We start from the raw sequence: 18,172 nt of genomic DNA on the forward strand, positions 1-18,172 counted from the left end.
TATTCATCAAAGTCTTGATCTTCTACACTATCATTTTCTGTTTATGTGTGAGCCACCAATTCAGTTATATTCGAATTATTATACAGGACATCAATTACAGCTAAATGTATCGCATATGCGAAGCTCAATTGCTAATTACAAGGTAAAAGTTTAACTTTTTGCATCACAGCTGTCCCATCAGTTTTATAGACGTAATATCATTATCGATGTTTGGGTTGTTGTTTTGCAATGTGGTTTTCAGAACCGTAATGCTTTTCTCTGCAGGGAAAAATCCTTTAACAGGTACTAAACCTAAATTCCAAACTATTTTATGCCATGGACATTTAAATAACATTGGTTTCTTGAAGATGTCTATTCATCTAGAGTTAAGCAAAATCTTTTTCCATCTTCTTTTAAATTTATAAAATCCTGCATCGTTTTAGCCCGCACTTTTTGCACGTATTCTAAAACCATTTCGCGAATCGAGTTAGGTGATTTTGGTAATACATTATCTCGAGCGCCTCTAGCCAAAAAAAAATTTCTCAAATCGATAGACATAGAGAAAACTTTGAATGGCATATTATCTAAGGCACACATTCGTGATACGATTGCAGAAAGTGATTCATTTTTGTTGTTGAATAAATAGTTTGGAAACATCATTTTTGATGTTTCTGGACCTTCATCTTGCAGGACATCGCGTTTTAATACTTTAATATTTTGTATTGATCTTAAATGCGTGTTGTCGTTAAACCAACGGTTTTTACTCTTTCATAACATATCGTATATTTTGCCGTTAGTTTTTTTGATTTTCTTAAAAAATGAATCTAAACATAATTTTAATTTGTAAATTGCTTTGTGCATTCGGAATAACTTTCCTTTTTGTGCATTCGGAACAACTTTCCTTTTTTTTTCCATTTTAGGATGTATTGTTGATAATAATTTAACGTGGTTAAACAAAACAAAATTAAAATAAAATAGTTATCAAATAATGTTATTAAATTAAAACTGCTATTATTTGCTTACCTATTAAAAAATATTGATCCAAATAATTCAATACACACCGCACTGCAATAAGCAACACTGTTGAAAATTGTAAAATATAAGACACAAACACGAGGTTATACCAAATATAAAAATTATCATATGTGGATATGAAAAGAAGACATGAAACCGTTAACTGCAATAACGTAGTAACGCAATAACGCAATAAGCAAATCTCAACAAATTATTACATGTGGATATGAAAAGAAGACATGAAACCGTTAACTGCAAATTAGGAATGTTTACTCTATGTCTACTTCTATTATGCAGGATAACTGTAATTTACAATTGTTTTCTTTATTTCTTCTTATAAAATTAAAATGTAGAACACTTACATGTACAGAAACAAAAACACAAAAAGAGCACAAAAAAATAATTTTAATTTCGGAATTCGCTGGAAAAATTTTCGGAATTCGAAACTTTATTATGAAAACGAATTCCGGAATTCTCGAATTACGAATTTCGTGATACAATCCCTAAAAGCTAGGATTTGATAAGGACATAAAAAATCTATCTGATGTTTTTTAAAATAACCAATATCCACCTAAAATAACACTGAAATTAAAGTACTTGTTGATATAAAGTTAAATCCATCTGTAATAAATAGTATTGATAATCATGATATACAATATTATAAGCTTCCATTTATAGGATTTTACTCAAATTTTACTAAATCTAAAGTTAAACTAAATCATTAAAAAATATTGTAAAGATGTTATAATTAATTTAATTTTTACTACCAACAAATTACAAAGCAGTTTATGTATAAAAGATCCACTTCCTAAGCTGCTCAGGTCCAATTGTTTACAAATTTTTTTGTGCTGGATATAATGTCAGTTATATTGGAGAAACCTCCAGACACTTAATAACAAGGATTCATGAGCATCTTACAAGTGACAAACAATCTAATGTTTACAAGCATTTAATTTCATCTGTTAATTGTAAAAATAAGTAACCATAATTGTTTTAAAATTTTGGAACTGCTCATAACAAAAACAAATTGAAAATTAAAGAGGCACTCCATATTAAATTGGAAAATCCGTCTTTAAATCTAGTTTTAGTATCTAGGATTTTCTTTTATTTTTTATTCTACTAATAATTTGTTTTTTATTTTTTTAGCTATTTACGGTATCATAATTTGTGTTATAATTGTTATTGGTTTGTAACAATTATAACACAAATATACTTACACACATACACACATATATATATATATATATATCCTATGTATATATATATATATATATATATATATATATATATATATATATATAAATATATATGTATATATATATTTATATATATAAATATATATATGTATATATATATATATAAATAATTATATATATAAATATATATATATATATATATATATATAAATATATATATATATATATATATATATATATATATATATTATATATATAAATATATATATATATATAAAAATATATATATATACATATATAATAATATACATAAATATATATATATATATATATATATATATATATATATATATATATATATATATATATATATATATATATATATATATATAAATAATTATATATATATATATGAAATTATATATATAAAAATATATATATATATATATAAATATATATATATATATATATATATATATATATATATATATATATAAATATATATATATATAAATATATATATATATATATATAAATATATATATATATAAATATATATAATTATATATATAATAATTATATATAAATAATTATATATATAATAATTATATATATAAATATATATATATATAAATATAAATATATATATATATTAATATATATTATATATATAAATATATATATATATATATATATAAATATATATATATATATATATATAATAAATATATGTATATATATATAAATATGTATAAATATATATATATATATATATATATATATATATATATATATAAATATATATATATGTACAAATATATATGTATATATATATATATATATTTATATATATAAATATATATGTATATATATATATATATATATATATAAAAAATTTCTTTTAGTAATTGGGCTAATGAGTCATTCACACAAAAAAAAACGAAAAACACAGTAAAAAAAAACCCGGAAAAGATAGTAATCTATAAGAACTTTGTATTTAAAGATGAATTAGAATTGGCAAATAAAAACCGACGACAAGAAAGTTAGTTCGCCTAAAAGTAATTTATAATTATTACTTTTTATCAAGCAACTTTAATATTAAATTAAAAGGCGAATAGGGTATTAGCTTAATTAAAAAGAATTAACATATAAAAAAATTGAAAATATATTTTGATGCGGATTTGAGGGGCGGATTTAAATCCTTTCAAAATGGCACCGATGACAGCGCATTAAACCACAATCTATGGTTTTATGCATGTATTTGAAAAACAAAACATTTTATAAACTTATCTCAACAACATCTTGAGAAGATGTGCGTACTGGTAATGTTATTGTTCTTGAAATGTTTCGTGAAGTATGTGTTTTAAAAGGTTTGTTGCAAGATGACACTAAATGGCAAAATACTCCTTCTGAGGCAGTTTCAATGTGTAAGTTAGAGCAAATTAGACAGCTGTTTCCTAATTATTTTCATCTTTTGTGAACCTGACAGTTTTTTACATCTCTAGGTTACATACAATGCTTTTATGTTAAAACATTTCATTCATCGCTCAGTCCTACTTCTAATAGCCGAACAAGTAAAATTAACAAAGATCATTTATCATAGTGGTAAACGTTGGCTGATTACAATTTGTTATTGATGAGTTTTCGGGTTTTAGTCTAAAAAATTTTGATGAAAATATTCAACAATCTATTGGTAAAGCCAATTTAATGAGACCGTTGCTTAATGTCAATCAATTAAATGTATGTAATGCTATCCTTGCTGCACTGAATGAGCAACCAAGTGTAGGAAATCATCATTCTAGATTTTTTCAGGGATGGACCTTTTATCGATTATTTTGAGATATATTATTTTGTCTTTAGTGTCTGGTAGAAGCTTAACTGGTAGGGCTGTAATTTTATACATTTTGTATGGATAAATATGTGCAATAGGTGAAAGAAGTATTTAATAAATATGACATTTTTTAACTGTTCGCGTTTTACTCATATTTTTATTAAAATAAAATTTTTCACATGTTTAACCCTTTTTAATTTACTCTCATTATTTAAAAATATTTTTAGCATCGTCTTCTGTTTCAGATGAAAATGGTGAGGTTATGCTTTATATTTTGATTAAATAAAATTGCATATATGTATAATTGTTATTATACACTTCTAGTTATAGTTTTAGATTCGATAACATTTGAAAGCTATCGGGCATATTGATCCCTACACCTCGGGTTTTAGAGAAGTCAGTCCATCAAAAATTGGTGTATCAATGGTGGTCTGGATATATGTTTTATATTATTTTGGTGGTATGGATATGTCTCTTTCAAATGGAGGGCTTATCTATACCAGGATGTCGGAAGACCGAAGAAAAACAGCAGCCAAAAGGTTGTAAATGTCTTCTATCAGTGAAGGTATTTATAAATTTTTTGCTGTCGCTTTTTCTTTTGTGTTTTTTTTTAGCCAACAAGAAACAACGTCATTGAACAACACCAACAAGCACTGCTGGAATACAATAGCATTTGAAACAGGTTATCTAAAAGTTTCCAGTTATTTTTTCTTTTTCTTTTCTTATATTCTTATATCTACTTATCTATTACAACTTTTTTATTTTAGGTTTGTCATATGACGCATTAATGCAATATAAAAGATCAAAGTTTACATATTATTTTAGTTTGTTATACACATGTTTGATTGTAAGTTAAAAACTTTTTGTTTAAAACTTATTTGTCATCAAATGCTTAGTTATCACTATATATTATTGCTGAATTTAGTTAAAATATTAATGCTCATTTGTACGTGTTTGACTCAAAACTCTTGGCTGTCATTGCAACTGAGGTAATAGCGAGAAAGAGTCTCAGCACATTTTTTTAATAAGAAACTGTGAACCAAAGTGTATGAAAATATCTAACGTACGTAAATTTCAAATTATGAAATGTTAAAGCATACGTCAACATATATCAAGTTTTACAGTTTGACTTTCACTTGAAAATGCATTGCATTGCGTCAACCTCTACTTAATTTTAACCTCTACTTAATCTATAGCATGTACTTCCGTTAAAAAAATTTATTGTTTTAAAATTTCGTTGGTCGACGTGCAAGCGTGGCCGAGTGCTTAGTGCGCAGAGTTCCTGAACAATAAAACTGTGGTTCGAGTGCTACCACTTGTAAGTTTTTAGTTTTGAATTTTTGATAACAAAAATTAAAAAACAAGCAAGCTGATAATTTGAATATGCTACGCAGCAACCTCAACCTATTTTTTAACGGTAAGGGGGTTCAAAAAGTGTGTTTTAATTTGGAAACACAATTAAAAATGTAGTTTTCTAATTTAAATTAAACCATTTTATGAAATTCATTATATTTAAAAATAAGTAAAAGGTAAAACTATTTAATATTAATATAATAAAGAAAATTAGAGATTTACAGCTATTTTACCACGCCTCCGTTGAATATTCTAAACCAAACGCGCAACAATGACAGAATTTAGAAAATCATGAAATTAGTCCGTATAGTATCGGAAGAGTCAACTTGGACGCCTTTAACTTATAATACATGAGACTTTTTAGGTGTGCACGAGGTAAGTATTTGAATTTCTTATTTAACTTTCATAAATCTCTGAAATATCATTGTATATCTCTTTTATCATCATCATTAATATTATAATTATTGAATACTTTTATATATAAATTGTATGTATATTTTGTAATTTTTCAATCTGTTTTTAAAATTACTATAGATTAGTTTTTTAAAGTTTTAGTTGATGCATTATGTTCAATTTCGTAAGTGATGAGTTGAATTAGTTTCTCGATAAGCTGGTAATTTTATAGAAGCTGAAGATGACCTTATTTTAGATAAAAGTAAGTTGTTTTTTATTTTTTATTGAATTTGTTTTTGTTAGATATTCAATATAAATAATGGATGAATAAGAATATTTGATTGTTGTTTTAATTTTAGTGCCACAAGTTATCACATATTGTAAGTTATAAACTCTAATTTATCGTTATCTTCAGTTTATATTTATTTTAATGTAAAGAAGTTATTCATTTACTTATGGGTTGTTTAAATAAAATGTGTTTGATTTTCTAAGTTTTTACGAAGTTTTAGCTTGTATTTTTCTGTCATGGCCGATGATATAGATTTTAAATTAGAAAGGCACAATTGGCAAAATCAAAAAAAGTCCTCTAAATCTATAAAAGGCAATATGATTTCCCTTTAATTTAATAAAGGGAAGAAGTTACCCTTCAGTGTAAATTACAGGAACTATCTTTCCTGAATATTTTTAAGTTTTTCCGGATATCCAAAACATTTTTAATACATGCAAGTCAAGGTATATATTTTTGCGATATATTTGTTTTTTAAACTTTTTCACTCATCACCAGATATTTTATCCAAACAATTTTACAGATTTTTGAAATGATCTAAAAGGAAACCAAAAAAGTTCGTGAGGTTTATCCTAATTGCCTATTTCTAAGAAATGTATTAAGAAAACTGGTTGTGGTGAGGGGATGATTTTGCATATAAATTAAAGCTTGTTTTCAAGAGAATCAATCAGTGTGTTTCATAAGTTTTATTAGTGCGTTTTAAATTTAAAAGTCTCAAGTGGAGTAAGGCTGTGTCAGATAAGATAATTCGCGCCTGTTTACTTTATGAGTTCAAACTTGGAACCAAAGCTGCAGAAGCTTGTCGTAAGATATGTGCTGCTTTTGGGGAAGGTGCCATAGCAGAACGGACGGGTCAAAAGTGTTTTAAAAAATTTTCTTCTGGAAATGAAAACCTTGAAGATGAATTAAGATCTGGAAGACCATCCATCGTAAACAACGAGGATATCAAGCTGGCAATCGAGCAGGACTCCAGTCAAACATGTCAGGACCTTGAGATTTAATGTGAGTGATGAAACTATTCGTTTACATTTGCACCAACTTTGAAAACGTTGGAAGTTGAGCAAATGGGTACCTTATGAGTTGAGTGAAACAAACAAGCTACAGCGCGTAACCATTTGTTATTCACTACTTTCCCGCCACAATTTAGTGCCATTTTTTGACCGCATTTGTTGACGTGCGACGAACAATGGATTATGTACTGCAACAAAAAACGAACATATCATTGGCTAGCCAGTAACGATCCAATACCGATGACTTCTAAACCAAGCATTCGCCAACAAAAGGTTTTACTGTGAGTATGGTGGACTACATCAGGTATCGTTCACTGTGAGTTGCTACTAGGGTTTCTGTCAGCTGTTTAACAGTAACAGTAAAACAGCTGTTTTTTCGCCAAAAACTAAGAACAGCAAACAGCTGTTTTTTTGTAACTGTTTTTTACTGTTTTTTTTTTTAAATTTTGATATGTTACCGCGATTACATTTTACTTTTCTAAAGTTAAAGTGATTTGAAAAAAAAAATTTCCATACAAGTAACTACTTTTTTTAAAAAAAATCGCGAGGCTTTTCCCTTCGCTTTGAAGAAAGTGATTTTGTCACAATTTAAGTTAAAATAATAACTTATTATAACAAATAATTATTTAACAAAAAGTAAGCTATATTACGAATTAAGTTTAAATATCTTGCACTATTTAATACTTATTTAGATTTCAGCTATGTCTTCTGTTTGGGATTTTGCAATTAAACGCAAGAATGCAAAAACAAAAGATCTCGAAGGTCAATGCAAACGTTGCGACAAAGTTATTAAGTGTTCTGGTAATTCAACGACCACATTAAAGAGGCACTTGATTTCACATGGTATTACGTTTGATAAACCACCTGACACAGCTGAATCCAGTCAACAAGCTGTAACTGAAAAAGGAACAATGATGATCCCTGATATTTTTTCTAGAAAAATGACACTTAAGGAGATAGTAAGTGACTTGGCCACTGACAATATTTCAATACATGCCATCACAAACAGCAAATATATTTGTTTATCCATACCACGAGACGATTTTAAGTTGCCAAGAAACGAGAGCGACATCATGAAATTAATTCACGATGATTATGATGATAAGAAACAAAAAATGATCGGCAATATCAAAGAATTGCTGCAGAAGAATGCAAAGTTTAGCTTTTCGTTGACGAGTGGACAAGCATACGAGGACGGCGATTCTTCGGAGTGAATCTTCACAATAATGTTAATAAGCTGACTTTTAAGACAGGACTTGTTCGCATATTAGGCTCATGCTCAGCTATGGATATGATAGAAATTATGAAAAAGCATTTTTTAAGTTTTGGTTTATCAATGAAAACCGATATTGTTGCTGCTACTTTGGATGGTGCCTCTGTAAACAAAAAATTTATTCGTCATGCTGAGATAGAGGGGCAATTTTGCCTAAATCACGGAATTCATCTTGCCGTTTGCGATACACTCTATAAGAAAAATAATCTAGTCGATGATTTGGAATACATTGATAGCGATGATGTATCAGAAACAGATGAATTTGACGAGAATGGTGACCTTCAATTTCTCGAGGAAAATTTTTATGATGTCAAAACTGATTACAAGGACCTTCTTAAGAAATCACGAGAACTTGTTAAATTTATAAAAAAATCATCTGTCAAAAACCATGCGTTTCAAATTCACGTCAAAAATGAGTTAGGGCATGAGAAAGAACTTCATTTCGACGTTAAAACTAGATGGAACTCAATTCCAACAACGCTTGAGTCACTTATACAAACAGAAAATTCTATTCGAGCAACATTATTTGACTTTAACTCACTTCATCTAATCGATTCCTTGGATTTTGGTGCGCTTAAAAATTTGCTCAGAGCTTTAGATCCTGTAAAACTTGCAGTGGAGAATTTAAGTCGAGAAGACGCAACATTGGAGACTGCTGATACAATCATCGAATTTATGTTAAAAAAGCTTTCAATGATGAACAACGAAATAAGTAAAACATTGTACGAGAACTTAAAACGCCGAATTGATGAGCGCTGGACAAGCGATATAATGAATCTCTTGCGAAGCTTGAACGATCCTTCCACGACACCGTCAAAAAACACTTTGATTTTTGCTGGAAAACTTGCATCTCGCCTCTTTGGAATCAATAACGAGGAAAATGATGATGAAATGACAGTCACAGAGTCTAACGATGCCGAGCAAGAAAGTTTATCGCTTCAAGATGAACTTAACATGCTTCTTCAAAAAGAAAAGTCATCAAAAATATTAGGGCAAGATAAATTCAAATGGTTAAAAAGTGAATTTGTCCTTTTCAAAAATACAGCCAAACGAACAGAGCATCTACAAATGCTTTACAATGCATTACTTTCAATTAAACCAACATCGACTGACGTTGAGCGTGTTTTTTCAGTATGCGCAAATTACTGTACAAAAATTCGATTACAATTATCGGACAAATCACTAAATGCACTTGTGTTCCTTAAATATTTTTATAACAAATCATGTAAGAAAAGTCATACAATATAGTATTTAAATAAAAAGTACATAAATTTACTATTTTCTTTGTATTTAAAAAAAAACAGTAAAACAGCTGTTAACAGCTGTTTTTTGAAAAATTAGGAACAGCAAACAGCTGTTTTTTGAAAACCACTGTTTTTCAGAAACCCTAGTTGCTACCAAGAGGACAAACCATTACTGCTGAGATATACTCAGCCCCATTGGAAAGAGTTTCGGTTGCTCTTCACCAAAAACAAGCAGCTTTGGCAAACAGAAAAGGCGTTGTATTGCACCAGGACAACGCCAGACCGCAAACCGCAAAAATCACGCAGGAAACTCTAGCACGTTTACAATGGGAGGTACTACCTCACCCTCTGTATTCACCAGACCTTGCGCCAAGCGACTATCACCTGTTTTTGGCCCTGGATAATCATATGAGGAATCGACAGTTTCGAAATAGAGAAGATCTCGAAAATGAGTTAATTCAATTTTTTAGCTATCAAACTCAAGACTTTTATAAAAATGGAAAGCTTGTTTCACGATGGGAAAAAGTTATTCTTGCTGAAGGAGACTATTTTTCAGAATAAACTTTATTAAAACTGCTTTTTGTGTATTTATTTATGGATCTACAAAACTGCACGAACTTTTTTGGTTGCCTGATATGATGATGGTTTTAAAATGATATTGGATGACCTATGAAAATACTTAACATTTACAAGTATTTTAATGTCTTTAGTTTAATATGTATATTTTTATTGATTTATTTTTTAAATTTTGTGTGTAAATAAGTAAATTTGTTTAAAAGCACCATTTTTTTGCTTTTAATATTAAATTTATTATATATTAAGTTATGTCTGCAAAAAAATTTGTTGAAAAGTTGTATATTTTGTTTTTACACTAAACACCGTCAAAATTTAAGTCAGCAGGACATGCAAATATTTGATTTGAGAGCTGTGACAAAGACATTGCTTATGATTCTCCGAGTCAAATTAGTATATTGCCATTTAAAATTTTGTGAACACTTTTGCAGTTAATAATTTGTATAATAATCACTAGTTATGACTGAATTAGGTATTCATAGGTCTATTTAGTACTTCTAATATGAAAAAAAATTAAAGATCAACATTTCACTGTGAATGTTCTTTATCAATGTGCCCTTGTCTGTTTAAGAAAACATTGTTTTTAATTAAGAGAATCATACTTATAAAAAAATTGCTATTTTACTAAATCTTTTTTTTATTTTTTGTTGGTTTTTATAAATTTACCTTATTTATCTCGTGATGGTAGGGTTATTTTTTATGATTAACTTCAAATATTATGTATTAAAAACATTTTAAATTTAGTTGTTATATATTTCTCTAGGTCTACTTAGTCGCTCTACCGACTATCATATGCTTATTTTTTTTACCGTTAATGTTTATGATTTTAACTTAGTAAACTTTAATTGTTTTAAATTTACTCTGTTGATCATTAGTTAATAGTTTAAAAAGAAATTAGTTTTTTGCAATCAAGATAAGAACAACTTTATTTTGTGGTCGAATAAAAATTATTGTTTGCATGATAGCTAATTTGCTTTGTGTAATAGCTATTTTGTCTTTGCAATAAATGTTTTTATTAATAAATTTTTTCTTTTTTTACAGATTTCGATTATTTTTAACAATACTCTAGAAAAAACATCAGTAACAGCTAAATTGGTTTGCGGTGTTAATCTTTAATAATTCTACTTCTTTTATCATGTCATTATTATTTCTTTTTTTCGTTTTAGACATATCTTACAATGCTTTAACAGCATTTTGCAGTACAAATAGAGGGCCCTCATCAGATGTGGGCCCTCTATTTGTACTTTCTTGTAGAAAGTAAAGTATAAGGTAAGAGAGGAATGGATAAAATCATCTATAATGAGTGTATATGTAGATGGTTAATCTACTAATTGTTAATGGATAATGCAAATTTAGTTAAATTTTCTTTGTAAACATACTTTTATATATATTTTGTTTTGTTATTATGTATTAAGAAATGGATTTCCAGTTGATACATGTGGTGGTGCATTTTTTCATATCTAATTCGGTTACTTCTTTTAGATTATTCAGATGATGTGTTTGTTCAATATAAACATTTAAAACTAGTGAAGTTGCAATGTTTTGTTAGTTTTGTGTAACAAAACATTTATTAACAAAAATTTTATTTGTGTTAATAAATGTGTAAATAAAAATAACTTTACTTTTACAAAGCTATTAGGCATTTTTTTGAAACCACAATCTGTAATGGTTTGTATTTTATCTATGTGAACGAAAGATTATATAAATATCTAGCAAAAGGTGTCTGCCAAATCAGGGAAGTCAGAAATCTGCCAAAAAAAATTAAATAATAATCAGAGAAATTAGGTTTAACTTTAGAGAAATCAGGGAAAATAGCTCTTCATTAAACCTACGTAATTTTATTAAATTTTATATTGTACACATAATATAAAATTTTATTCAGCAAAAAGTTTTATAAACTTATCTTAATACTTCAAATGCGGGTTCTATAATTGTTTTCATTTTTGCTAATAAAAAGGTTTTTTCTAAAAGAATCCAAGTCAGGTTTTGAAGTTTAAGTAACTTTAGTTTTTGAGTTTTAGTAACTTTAAATTAAATCAAGGAAAACAGGTGAAGGATCAAGAAAATCCGCCTTAAAATATTGCGAGACACCCTGTAACAAGTAAACTTCAAGCTTTGTAAATTATTATTAATTATATCAAATTTTACAGAATTACTTCTACGTAAAAATTTTATTGCGGCATTATCTCCTTAAATTTAATTTATAGCATTTGTATGACGTATTAAAAAAGTTTAATAAATAAATAATAAGCCTTTTGTTTATTAAATATTGTTAAAAGTTGATATTATAGCAAGCCAAAGTGGTTGAAGTGCTTCGCGTAGGTTCAAATCCTTTTGTTTACACCTAATTTTTTGTTTTAAACCTTTTCCAATTTTCTAGAATACAAAGTATAACATTTTTAAAGGCCTATAGGTATTATATGCATGATATATATATATATATATATATATATATATATATATATATATATATATATATATATTTATATATATATATATATAAATATATATATATATATATATATATCACCGTTAAAAATTTGTTGAGCATGTCATGATAGATGCCATGATGAGCATGTCACGATAGATACTTAAGTTATTAATGTGCTTAGTAATTAGTTAAGTTTGCGCATTAAAGAAGCAACTTTTTTTTTGTATAGAAAAGGATTTTACATGCAAACTTGATTTTTCTTTAAAATTAACGGGTCAAGAGTCTAAATAAGCCTGCAGATCTAAAAAAAATTTTTTAAAACTTATTAAAGACAAAAACAACCCCGTACCTGTTAATTTTATTATTATTATTTTTATAGAAATTCGTAGAAGTCATAAAGTATTGAACATTTATAGTTAACTCAAAACAAAGGTTTAATATTTATCTCTTTTTAAAAAATTATTGAAATAAAGCCCCCCGTTTTTTATATTATTATCACTTTTTTATAAAATTTATAGAAGTTATGAAGTGTTGAACATTTATCGTTAACTCAAAACAAAGATTTTCATATTTATCTTTTTTTTTATTATTATTGAAATAAAGCGAAGTTATTAAAATGGTCGGTGTGGAATAGACTTACAATGAACAGTATTATACAGGTCATGGTAAGTACGTTGTTTCACATATTTAAATCATCTCATGTTTTTTAAAACTTTTTATACCGATGATAATTAGTTAACCCATTCCAAGCAGGTAATCTAAATATAATTTAAACTGGTACTAATATTCAATCCTTTGATAAATAGCAACGAATATCAACACGCTTAAAGTTTTTTAAAATTATTTATAATAGCAATTGTTTTAATAGCTTTAAAATGTAAACAATGAGTTTATTTTTTCTATTTATATATAGTTAATTTTCTACCTCTTACTAAAAAATATTGAAGTAAGGATTAAGAATAGAAATGGTCGATGTGAAATAGATTTCCAAGAACCGTATTTTACGGGCATGACAGCTAGTTTATAACAAAACTTATTTAATTAAAAAAAACTTATTTAGTTGTGTGCATTTAACGCTTTTAAGATAACAATTTTCTTTTTAAAGAAAAATTTATGAACGGGATATCAAAAAAATAATAACTCTTGTATAACATAAGTTATCTTCATTTTAATTTTAATAATCAATTTTAGTTCATGTTATTATAAAAAATATTACAAGAAGTTACTTGATATTTTTGTCAATTTAAAGCATTATGAAGTGTTATTATTTTGTGTCAGTTACTAAAAACTCATTGCGCTGAACATTTGGAATGTTAAAAAAAAATGATTCTGCCTAAAACTGATATAACCTAAGGCAGTTATAAATTATTCAAATAATGTTAGGTGTTAAGTGGTAAATTGTTTCTTAACCTTTTCATACTTTTAATGGTAATTTTACTGATGGATTAATAAGTCCGGTAGAAATTCGATAGAACCAGGAGTAAAATACTATAAAGTTGAAACTTCGTACAAGTGAACGTAAATATATGATAAATCATGCTTGGTGCTCTTTTGGGCCTACTTAAAAAAGGTTAATAATTTTTATAATTAAAATGTAATTTATTTTTTCAAAAATGTACTTTTCATATATCGTAAGAAAGATAATTTAATGCTGATTCATATTCGTATAAGAACTGTAGGTTAAAGAAATTTTTTTTTGGAAATAAGATTTATTATGTCTATGAAAAAAGTTATAAAAATCACAGTAAGTAATAAGATTCTTCAGTAAGTATTGTTTTTTTATTATCTATTTAGAATGTACTTTTGATAACAAAAACATATTTTCAGAGAAAATATAAAATAAAAGTTATTTAAATCTATATGGTTAACTTATAAGTAAAAAATTTATCAATTAAATCTTCAAATATGTTTCTAGTGTCATCAGTGTCGTCAAAGTATTCAAAATTGTTAATACTACCAGCCTGCATTTCAAAGTTTGTCTTCCCTACAAAATATTACGATGTAATTAAATATAGTAACATTTTTCAAACATATTTTAAATTTACCATTATGAGATGGTTCATTCATATTAAAAAATGGTAACAATTTGCGTCAAACCTAATGTCTTAGTCATTAAAATCACCTCTTTGTTAGGACAACTTTCTCCTTGACAACCACCACTAGTGGAAACGCACTTAAATCCATATTTTCGACAACTGCAGGTATTCAAACCATATTGGTTTTTGAAGACATTTTACAATTGCATTTAGAAGGTTGTGAGGTACTACATCATGAACATTTGTTATTGGGGTAAGAGCATTGTTTTCTTTTTTCCATTTCCAGTTTTTAAGATTAAGATTCAAATGCCCATCAAGTAACTTCCATTCAGTAACTTAAAGAAGGATGCGTAACCCATGTAAGTATGGTTCTTTTTTAGTTTGTGGTAACTTATGATATCTACAATCAAAAGATTAGTTTGTAGTTATTTTCATACTTTTAACTACCAGAACAGAATTAAATAACCATTACTTTATAAAAAGCAGTCTAGTACCACCTTAAAATGTACAATAGGATACAATGCTAGTGGAATATTTTTGTAACAATAAACATCTTAGTTTTATGGTACATAATGTAGGTTATGTATACAATAAACGTAATAAATGTAAACAATAAATATCTTAGTTTCATGGTACATAATGTAGGTTATGTAAATTATAATATATTTAATAATATATATTATAAATTTACGTATATATAGTTTATAATATATGTAAATTTATAATTTATTTATATTTAATATTATTCATTATTATATATACTTTATAATATAGTATACAATCCTTAATTTTGTCAATGTTTCAACTAGTGCTGTATTGTAAATAATTTTAAATGCTGCTTTACCAACTGCATCTTTACCTGTCCAAAAGTTTGTCATTGATTGTGATATTTCTTTGAGCTCATTACATTTTCATAGAAGACTTAAAATGATAGGCTTTTCTTTTCAGTATGTTGCAACTTACTGACAATGCATGCGCAAGTAATAAGTGCTCTTAAAACTTGCTGATTGTGTGAATTAATTCTTTGATGCTCCAGTATGACTACCCTTTCCAGGTATGAAATAGATATTTTACATGTTTTCTCTTCGATGATACAAAAGCATAACAGATATATCAATGTCATCAGCTGAAACTACAACTTCGCTATATAATGCTAACTGTAAAACAGTTAAAACAATTTTTGTATCAGCATCACCTGGGCATATATGCACTTCGTGCAATGCAGCCATAATATATTTTGCTAGTAGTACTGACCTCTACTTTGTTTATTTGGGATAATAAAAAGCGCTCCTGGTCACACAGCGATGTATTATCATCATGCACATTGATCAGATAAAAATTTTTCCTTTCTTGTCTTCTAGTATGCTCATTTGAATTCAGTTGAAAAAATTTTGTATCAATCAAGCGCAACACATATTACACCATTATTGTGTTTGATGTATGTTAAGAACAACTTGCAAAACTTGCCGAAATTGAATCCTTTTACCTATTTTAGCCGATGTATCAAAGCTCCACCATCGATTACAAATCTGATAAAATTTGCTTTTATTTCACCTACTTTACATTGAGCCTCTCTAGGTAAATGTAAGTTTTTGCAATGATGGTTGATATGGTTTCCTCATCAACCCGTTTTTAAATAACACAAGAGATGTGGTAGTCAACTCATAACTAAAATAGTTTTCAACATCGTCATCTCTTAGATTAATTACAGCAATTCAGGTGAACAAAATATTGAGTTAACATGTATAGAGCTGCCTTCAGCAGCGTAACAACCTAGATGCTACACGGGACAGTGCCCCAGGGTCCTCAAGCTCAGGGGGCTCTCGAGTCCTTACCAGAAATTTCGATCGAACTGAACTTTTGGAAATTTCTCCAATTTTTAAAATAAATATGACAGGTTGCAACCTGCAACCCTACTTTAATCACGACAACTCATTTGGGAGAAATTCAAAAGTTATGCCTAGGAAATTTCCATAAATTCTTTCTGTAGTTTGGCAGTGTTGTCAATTTGACGGATAGTGATATGTGTGTCATTCCTCAATGACACTTGGAGCGTATCAGTGTGTTTCTCTTTTCTTTTATTTTACTTTTAACGTCGTCAGTGTACAGTGAGTACCTACCTACTCGAGGACAATCTAAAATAGGTTGTGCTCGAGTAGGTAGGTAGTAGGGTAGTAGTAAGTCTTTGTTTAAGTATTATATATTATATTTAATGCTGGGCAATTAACGCGTTATTATCGCGTTAGTACATTAATAAATTAAAGCCGATAATTATTATATCGCGCGTTAACGCACTTTTTATTTGTTGTTATTATTACTTTGAAAGTTCGTTGCTCATTGCTTCTGATTACACACACAAAACCCTGGGTGACCCAGGCTGGGTCCCAGCAGGGGGTGAGATGTTACTGGCTGCTTGGGGTGGGCCTCGTCACGCATTTTAACCAATGAAACCATTTGTTTCATTGGTTAAAATGCGTGACGAGAGCTGTAGCGCGTCAATTCTAAAACAAATTTGTTTAAAATATTTAAAATTATTTTAGTATATGTGAATATTAAATTGTCAAAAGATATGTTATTTAATATATTTATGTCAAGTTTATTTATAAAAATTTCATTTATATAAATAAAAAAATTAATAAACATGGACAAAATAAGCTTTCTAGATAAATATGAGCATAATTATACCTAACATAAGCGGAAAAGTTATTATAGTTGTATATTTCTTCAACTGTTGAAAACAAAAACATTCATAAAATTTTTAAAACGTTTTTGAATGTTTTTAAAAGCGAATAATTTTAGTAAATTGCTTGCAACTTTTGTCAAAAAACCGTGTAAAGACATAAATTTTTTATTTGTTTGCTTGATTCAAGTGAAACTTTGTTTTTTTAATGTAGATTAATTTGAAACAGAAAATATCTTGTGCGAACAGAAAAAATGGAAAAAGGTTAAGAACTCTTAAATAGGCATTTTTATTTTAAACTACTTCCAGACTGTGGAGTTGATAGAAATAAAGCTATTTAAAACCACTGCAAAGCTGAAGTTTCTTATCATTGTAGTGCTTCAAGTTTGAAGTATCACTTAAAAGCAGCACACACTCTTGATGTTAGCAAACCACCAAATTGTGCGATTAGTCGCGATTAAAAATTTTAGTCGTTGCCTAGCACTAATTATATTATATTATTATATTATATATTGTATAAACAATATAATATTAGATTATCTTATATTGTATTGTTTAAATAAATTAGAAAACTAAAATTATGGATAAAAAGAAGAAACCCAGTGGTGCATTTAAACGCAAACAACGCCAAGAATGAGATGATAGCAAACGAAAATTGCCTAAATTTGTTAAGTTTTTTAGTCAGCCTTCTGCAAGTACATCTGGCCAAAATATTTCTATTAATAGTGACTCAAATAATGTGGTAACTGCAGAGTTGGTTGAGAAACCTACTGGAAAAGATTCGACAATTATTGCAGTTGGAGATACCTCCGCCGCCAATCATGTGAACGTGGACGATATTTGCATGACACACATAAGAGCGGAGGGTGTGAA

This window comes from Hydra vulgaris, chromosome 08 (genome assembly GCF_038396675.1).
Source record: "Hydra vulgaris chromosome 08, alternate assembly HydraT2T_AEP".
In the NCBI taxonomy this organism is placed as follows: domain Eukaryota; kingdom Metazoa; phylum Cnidaria; class Hydrozoa; order Anthoathecata; family Hydridae; genus Hydra; species Hydra vulgaris.